The 9321-nt window shown below is 36.1% G+C and overlaps 1 long non-coding RNA gene across 1 annotated transcript in view; it reads right to left on the bottom strand.

The window, feature by feature from the left end:
• Positions 1–2692: 2692 nt before the first annotated feature.
• LOC107749750 (uncharacterized) overlaps positions 2693–9321 on the bottom strand; it is a 28414-nt gene continuing 21785 nt past the window's right edge. The window contains exons 2-3 of the long non-coding RNA XR_001641078.1: positions 3986–4046; positions 2693–2747 (exon numbers count right to left, since the gene is read on the bottom strand). This is a non-coding gene — a long non-coding RNA (uncharacterized LOC107749750). The remainder of the gene's footprint in view (positions 2748–3985; positions 4047–9321) is intronic.

Below are 9321 nucleotides of genomic sequence, written 5' to 3'. Positions count from 1 at the left end.
AATATATATATTATACTTTACATAATAATATATAATATACTAATATATTATACTAAGACATTGACAGAACCCCGCCCCGCCGCCCCCCAGTCTTTGAAGCTTATTTCCTACAGTTTTTTCTTTTATTCTCCAGAGCACTCGTAGATCTACGATGATTTTCAAGTGCTACTTAAGTTACGTTGCTTTTGGGAAACAGACAGTAATATTAAGATCAGTCGTATGATCGTTTTTACGAACTTCTTAGGCTTACGAAGCTTTTGGGAAACACAGCCCAGGCCATTAGCCTACATGAAATGCATCAATGCAATGATAATTCACCACATTCATTACTGATAAATCAGTTATGTAAATGGGAGAGACGGATTCAGTAGTATAATTGCAGCAGGTGCACAATAAGTTTTCGTATACATGATATCACTGCTGGTGGGAAGGGCCCCATCTCGTTCTTTGCGTGGGGGCCTCTAAGATGTATGATACGCCACTGCTCCCATGCACAATCCTCTTTTGCTGTATTTGCCCTCATGCAAGGGACTTGGCAAAACAGTCTTTTTGGAGCCTAAATTCACCTGAACTTTCAATCTAAAATTAAATATTTTCCAGTAAATTACATGCATGTGACAGAACAAGTTGGAGACCGTCAATTCATGAGTTATCAGCATGAATCCACAACTGAAGCCTGGTCATAAGTTCAATGTTACAGTATCTGTAATTGTTTTTCAACAGTGGAATATGCAATGAAGGAATTATAACCTTCAGCTGTTATTACTCAGAGAAGGTGGAACTTTGTAAAAGATAGAATCAAAAGGAGTTCATTTAATCAAAAGACTGCATTTAATGGTGGGCAAATGAGGAAGAGACTGAAAAGTGTTAAAAGTTCAACCTTTTTCTTTTGGGACTGACCACCATATTTACTACAACTTATCACATTTGGCACCAGGGTTGCATAGTCCATGTTTTTCCTGCAGGATTGGGCTATTTCTAAACTGTTGCCATGGGTTGATTTTTTCCCCGCCACGGGTAAAAAGGTTTGACATATTGCATCAATTATATTTGACTGCTTGTTTTGAAATATTTTACATTTTAAATAAAACTGATTCTGATAAAACATGTTTTGTGAGGGAGGGCCACTGGTAAGGAGCCTTTGAGCTGCGTCTATGATCACCACGAAATAGTGGTTTCAAATTTGCATAACAGTGACTGACTTGACCTAGATGTCTAGTGTGGATCTTTATTAATCAAAAGCAGCTTTAATAGCATTATTTTAAAAAATTTAATAAAATAAAATAACATATGAAAAAAACGCAGCACTCAACAATCACACTGTATGACTTGACAGACAACGTGTTGTCTGGTTTGGCTCCATTCACACAGCAGAGGCTAATCAAACTCCCTCTTAAGTCCTGACAATTTAAGAGAGTCTTTGAGTTATACAATACAGTTGTTGCTCTTGTTCATAACAGGTGTGTGTGAACAAGAGAATTGAATTCATCAAACAGGACTGGCAAGTGTATTCTGCTTCTGTGCGAATGTAGTGTGTAATAGTGTTTTCAGCACCACAAACACCTCCACCCACAATGAAGAAGAATTAAAGCTGACGCTTCCTGTTTTCCATCCGTCGTCTAAGCAGATTACTTTTTCCCATCCACTCCTCCAGACCTTCCTCTCCTCGAAAAGTTTATCTGGAAATTTCTGCACAAAAGGTTGCAATGTCACAGTCAATATGTCACAGCATGCGCTGGGTACCAGAAAAGGCACATGCGACCCTGGAGCACCGAACCAGAGCGGTTTCATGATGATGAATGTGTAGCGAGAAACCCGAAGTCTCTGTGCCAATTCTATATGTGATGACGCTTGGCCATTGGTTCACTTGGGTTTTCCGTGGCAGGTCAGGCCGGTGAGGCCTCTGCTGTCTACCTGCTGTGGTGATTGCATCCTGATTCAGCCGAATCACTTTAGTTGTAATGTGACAAAGCAATAGAATGTGGCAGAGCGCTCATAAAATTGCATTTTGCAGGGGTCTGCACTTGCTTGTTTTTTCCCGTTTTTCTCTCCCTTAGTCATGGTTTCCACCTACAATGATGAATTTCAACTGATGTGATTTATTTCAGGAAGAGGCGCAGAGACAACCGCAGTTAAAAGCTAAATGGTCCTAATCTAGTGCATAGTCCCATCCTATTAACCTGTGAGTTCTGACCATATCAACATCTAAGCTGCCGGGATACTTCTGCCTTTATGACTCATTTTGGTTATATAGCCTCAGACCTTCACCTCCTCTGTGATTTTATTCAAACTCATTTGCAATTCAGCTGACCACATACATTCAGTGCAAGGACGCCAACTATATTGAGGAAATAAAACATGCTCCATTCATTTTCTTTTAGACAGAAACGGCCTCCCTAGTTCTTTTACGAGTACATGAACACTAAAATTAGGATATCATTGTATAATGACTAAAAATGCATGCCCATTTTCATAAAAAAAACCTCAAGAAATTGCTCAATACACGCAATACAGAGATTAAATGTATCAAATGAACGATCCCTTAATTTCGTCAGCACCACAGGACTAGAATGTTGCCAAACCCTCTTGAGCATTAAAGCCCAACCAAATACTGGCCCACCTAACAATCTGAAACGTCATGACACAGTGGGTTACTTTCATATTGGTTGTCACCTGCTGGCTGTCCATTTGAGCCGGGAAAATAATCGAATGCTTGAGTTGAGTGCGCCAGCCGTGCTCACGAGATGCTACAATAGAGGACGGGGGGGGGGACAAACAGATGGATCATTTACCACAATTTATGTAATAAACCATTTGCTGCCAAAACCCTCTTTATCACATTGTAACACTGGCCCGATACAGAATTACAGAGTGCTTTAATCTGAACGTTTTTATCCAGCAGATGATTACATGTCGCTGCTCTAAGCCCTCACGATAGCCATTGCCTGTCAGCTTGAAAAGGACCAATTACGGCATGACTGCATGTATCTCTATTAAGCAAGTCTACCTCTCGGTCTGGCGTCTGTGCTTGAGGAACATTACCATTTACGCATTGTCTCTCCTAGTTGAGGGCGCACAAATAAATGCAGTCAGAACTTGCGTTTGGCAGTTCCATTCATTTTAAAGGACTTTACAGCGTTAAGCACATCTTACCCGGCAGGTACTTTAATATTTTATTACATATTCATATACTATCCTCTCACTCTGTCTGTCTCACACACAAACTGACGCCCTTAAGACTTCCCATAATGCAAAGTAAAGCACTAGCGTGGCTGGTTTTAAAGCTTACAAACCAACAGTGGTTCCATTTCAAAAACTGGTGCACTGCCTTGCTGTCTGCTACATACTAATTGAAACAGAACCTCATAAATGACTGATTTGGACCACTCTACACACAAATATATCCATATTTACCTGCATACAGTACATTCAAGTAAAGCAGTATACATACTGTATATAGCAAATCTGAACAGCTTGACCAGCAGATAATATTGGATATATACAGTACATATGTCCAAGTTTATCTGCATACATACATGCAGAATATTTGCATAGGTATATTCTATATTGCATATCTCTATTGCGTGTATCATCTCTAAATGTAAACCATTGTTACCCAGCTCTAATCTGTTAAATGTGACTATAAGGCATGAATTTATTAAGCTATTACTATAAACATTAACATTATGATTTTCTGTATGGCTGCTGTGGAGTTAGCTCATCGCTAAGCTAACAAAACAATATTCCAGCATAAAACTAGTTAACACACACAAATAGGCCTATTGGATAAAACACACTTTTTTCAATTAATGCTTAACCATACTGTATGAAATCTTAATAGAACAACATACAGTATCATTCTCCATCTTAGATGAACGTATTCATTCAGTTTGTCACAGTGCATTATGGGACTACCTTCTCAATTAAGAATGAATGAGGTGCTGCCTTTGAATTTGGCCAAAATAAGGTCATTAAAGTTGCTTACCTGGTGTCGGGAATGTGCTTATGATGCCTCAAAGCACAGCCTAGGTTGGCAGCTCAGTTGGCTAGAGTATGGAACAGAGAAAATACTACTATGAGTTGTTTACTGGAATTTTAGTTGGTTTACTCTGCAGATTAAAATAGTAGTTAAACATAAATAGCTTAACATGTTTTTTAATCTATGAAAATAAAAACTTTTAGTTCATCTGTGAAAGTGCTTTCAGTTATTATTAAAAGAGCAGATGCTTCTATGTTTATCAGCAACACTTGCCAACAACGTCTTTCATTGCTAAACATGAAACAAACAAAAATGATGCCCAATAAAAAGTTCTGAAATGCACTTTGCAGCATTAAATAGCCTGGAGCAATGCTGAGGACAGGAACAACAGTAAGGACTTTTGCACTTGCGGAACAGAAAAAAAAAAGACAGAGTAAACAAATCAGAAATTCCATCTTGGACTTAATCTGTTCTTGCGCCGGAGGCTTGGAGCTCATGCCCTGGGGACCCCCTGCAATCGACTTACTCTCCCCGGGGATACCGCCAGTAGGAACACGCAACCGAATGGAAATCTCAATACACAATCCACACAGATTGATATCGGAGGCATTTACAGTATGCTGAGTATTATTGTGTCAAGCATTCATAATAGAAGCACCACAAAGGCAACATTCAGGAAGAAAACAAATACCACGCTACTGATCTGAAACAGGACCTCCTTTATCCGCTCTAGTATTTGAGGATATGGGTGGATGTGGCTTTGAACCTGCTGCAGATTTTGATTTATTGCGTAACAGCACTGTGCAGGACGTGCCCTGCATGTGTTTGTGTGAGTGTTTGACTGGAAAGACCAAGTGGGTCTAATACGCTGAGAAAGCTATCTGTTAGCATTCAGATTCATGGCCACAAATACATTTTTTTGTGATTTCTGATATATGGTGTATTATAAAACTATCACGACTTGTCTGCATTAAGCATGAAAATGTCACTAGCAATAACACTAAAATGTGCGGAGAAATGTAATTCTCTTAAACTTTAAGTGATACAAGTCTTTGGGAGCCCTGAAATACTTAAACTAAAATAAAAGCTATATTGAAACTGTGAAAACTAACAAAAGCTAATTCAAATCTAATTTGAAGACAAACCTGTAGACAAGTATGTTATAATATGATATTTTACTGTATTACATATACACTACAACATATACACTGTAACCAAGACTGTAGTTATTTGATCAAAAATACAGTAAAATCCGTAATATTGTGAAACATTATTTTAAAATATAATGTATGATGATTTGATGCTCAAGAAACATTTGTTATTATTATCAATGTTGAAAACTGCTATGCTGCTTAATATTTTTGTGGAAACTGTGATATTTCTTTAGGACTTTTTGATGAAAAGAAAGTTTAAAAACAGCATTCATTTGACACAATATTATGTAAAGTAAATTTCTTTACTGTCACTTTTTATCAATTTAGTGTGTCCTTGCCAGTGTTGGGGAGTAACTAGTTACATGTAACGGCGTTACGTAATTTAATTCCAAATAAATGTAACTGTAATCAGTTACAGTTACTAAGAAAAAATGTGTAATTAAATTACAGTTACTTATGAAAATGTTAACGATTACAACGAAAACTATCATCATATCATATACAAAGAGACACCAATGTTTCAAAAAGACACCAATGTTTCAGGAGTTTAGTACACAGAATAGGACACATGCTTATTAGATAACCGTATTTCAGTTGATGTATATGCTTTTATTTATTATTATTTTTAATTTTTTTACACATGTAAGAGAGGACCTATGGGAGTCTGAAAGCTACAGAGAGTAAATTAACCCACATACACCACTGCCAAATACAACAGTAATTTCACACCTGGTTGGACAAAAACAGAACCATTCAATTTTCGCTGGTGACAGGAAAAACATAGACATTTTAAACATCTACAATTGTACGAATAGTGTGTTAGCTGTCATTCACACATCCTTAAACTGCGTTTTATGGCTCTGAAATGTTGATTACGCCACTAATGGAGCCACAGATTGTGACAGCTTTTCCAATCTATTAAATTTAGACAACAATAGATGAAGAATGTGTAATGCCCAAATGTGATTTTGGCTTCAGGGGGTTATGGTCGAATATTCTGACTACAGTGTTTGCTAGATTTAATAACCTCAGAGATGCGATAAAAGCTCGTCTTAACACATCTCTCAAAATCAAAACTCAAAATTGGTGTCCATGTAAAATAGGACAAAGAGCCACTGCAAATCCTCTAAAAAAAATGACTACAGGAAGTAATACATGGACCTGTCTGACACATTAAATAAGAATTCGATAAAAGCAGCGTGTCCATTATGAAGGTATGTTGGTCTGATGTGATGTGGCTAATGTCTGAGATTGGAAAATATAAATCTTTCCTGAAAATAAGCTTGTTTTTGTCTAGGCATAAAAAAAAACACATTTTTCAAAGTTTAAAGGTCAAGAACCAAGTCTTTGTGTTACTAAAGTTCAACATGTTTTACCATCAAATGGTCATTTATTATGACCTGCACAGGTGCTGTGGTGGTTCACAACAAAAGAATGAAAAAAAGTGAGAAAATAAATGCTCATTAAAATAAGTCAAGCTTTGTCTTTAAACTGTCACAGTGGCACAACACCTACTACTACAGAGCTACATAAAGTTCAAAACAAACACATCATATGCAGCAGCAGTATGCGAGCAAAGAGGAAGAATAGCAATTATAAAATATGATAAAGAAAAATCAAGGACGAGGGAAATGCAACAATCAGAACACCAGCTACTCAATCCACCAGCCTTCATGTGGTATTCCCACTCCCTAATCTCCAAGTGGCTTTTTAAAGCCTTGCCTCCACATCAATGCAGCTGCCAGTTGCTGATTGCAATAATTAGAAAATCTCTCTCATTGGTGTATGAGACAGGATTGGCAACTACTAGAAGGTCAAGTTTGGGCTGGCTAGCATAAGCAATCAGGCCCTGTGCTGGTAGATGCTGTAACTGCACCATTCTGCAAATAAAAATATATATACACGCATTTTTTTCTTTTAATTCCATTGTGGAAACGGGCTTCCAGAAAGACCTACTACATTTGTCAAAATGCCCAGTATACAACAAAGCATACTGCATTTTTCTATTAAAAATAGTATACATACAGTATACAGTATATACTCTGCAATGTTCAGTAAGCTGTAAAGTAGACCATTCAGAAGCCGAAAGAAACTCATTAATAAACATTCTTCACATTAAAATTGTTTTAATTCACAGACCTGAACATTAATGACATTAGGAGACAATATTTGTTCCAGATTTTCAGCTCCACAGAAAACATAAACATTTGTAACACTCAAAGTACAGTTACTTTTACATTTGCAAAACCATGACAAGTGATATAAACTTCCATTGTGATTTGATTTGATACAGGCTGTGTTTTTGTCATTTCAAATGAGTATTGTTCCTAATCAAATGTTAATGTGATTAATCTCAAATACTGAAACATTTCTCAAATATGTTCTGCAGAAGAAATAAAATAATGGTGTTCTATTTTAATATACATTATTATAATTTATTATATAATTTATCTAAAAACATTAACAATCTTACTGATCCAAAACTTCTGAACGGTAGTGTGTGTGTGTGTGTGTGTGTGTGTCTGTATTTGTCATTGAGGTTGGCTGTTGTTTTGATCTGTATTTGGATACCTGCTATCTTTCCAAATTAATGAAATATCAGCCATTGGTTGAAGCCATCCATCAACTTGACTATCATTGAAAGTTAATTACGCTAGTATTTGGAAGTTTAGGTCATGTGCACAAGAATGTGATTAAAGGACTGCAGTTGAGTGGATTGCAAAAAAAGAAAGCAAAAAAACTCGCAAAATTGTGTTCAGTTTCAGCCACTATAGGGAGTATGCAAATATGGAAGCGAAGATGTTTTGTCTATCCTTGAGTGTGAATGAATGTTATAAATATAAGGACTTGTGAATGTATGTTAGCCATGTGTACCTGTCATCTTGCAAACTGACTTCCCAAGGTATTTGGATTCTGTTTTTGTAGCTTGTCTTGTGGATCCAAATAAAAGAATAAAATGTGTGTGTGTGTGTGTGTGTGTGTGTGTGTGTGTGTGTAAAGGTTTATATGGGATATGAGGACACAAATGTGTATAATGACATAGGTATTACAACATGAACATGGATTATGAGGACAATTCCAAATGGTTTAAAAATAAACATACTAAAGGTTTTTTTTTGCAGTATAAAAACCATTTCACCTATAGGGAGTCCCTGTAAACTGTGTGTGTGTGTGTGTGTGTGTGTGTGTGTGTGTTTAGTTAGTGCCACTTTCTTGTCTTGGTAAAGCCCTATTAATGAGGTGAAAGAAAGAAAGAAAGAACGAAAGAAAGAAAGAAAAAGAAAGAAAGACTTTTTTCAGCAAGGACACATCAAATTGATCAAAAGTAACTGTTAAGACGTAAATCTTTCAATTCATCAATGAATCCTGAAAAAAAAAATCATGGTTTCCACAAAAATAAGACTGGAGTAATAGCTACTGAAAATTCAGCTTTAATATCACAGGAATAAATTACATTTTAAAGTATATTTAAAAAAAGAAAACATTTAAATTATAATATTTCACAATATATTTATTTGAAATAGAAATCTTTTGTAACATTATAAATGTCTTCACTGACACTTTTGATCAATTTAATGCGGCCTTGCTGAATAAAAGTATTAATTTAGTTGAATCTAACCCCAGAGTCTTCAATATTGATAATAATCAGAAATGTTTCTTGAGCAGCAAATCAGCATATTAGAATGATTTCTATGGATCACGTGACACTGAAGACTGGAGTAATGATGCTGAAAATTCAGCTTTAATATCACAGGAATAAATTACATTTTAAAGTATATTTAAAAAAAGAAAACATTTAAATTATAATATTTCACAATATTACTTTCTACTATATTTTAATCAAATAAATGCAGCCTTAGTATACAGTGTCATACACAAGCACACGCACACACACACACACACACACACACTCATGTTTGTTTTTGTGAAAAGTGTGGACATCCCATAGGCGTAATGGTTTTTATACTGTATGTGCTATTGCCCTACACCAACCCTACCCCTAAACCTACACTGTAAAAAATGACCGTGAATTTAACGGTAAAAGACTGTAAAAATGCTACAGTAAAAACCTGTTAAATGGTTAACGGTAAATTCCCCTACTATATACGGTGAAAAACTGTATTGGACATTACATGTATTGGACATAAATTTTACGGTAGTATACCGTTTTTGGAAGTGAAAAAAAAC

The sequence above is a fragment of the Sinocyclocheilus rhinocerous genome, unplaced genomic scaffold (genome assembly GCF_001515625.1).
Source record: "Sinocyclocheilus rhinocerous isolate Xijiao unplaced genomic scaffold, SAMN03320098_v1.1 scaffold860, whole genome shotgun sequence".
Classification (NCBI taxonomy): domain Eukaryota; kingdom Metazoa; phylum Chordata; class Actinopteri; order Cypriniformes; family Cyprinidae; genus Sinocyclocheilus; species Sinocyclocheilus rhinocerous.
This window is presented reverse-complemented; position numbering and strand designations above follow the sequence as displayed.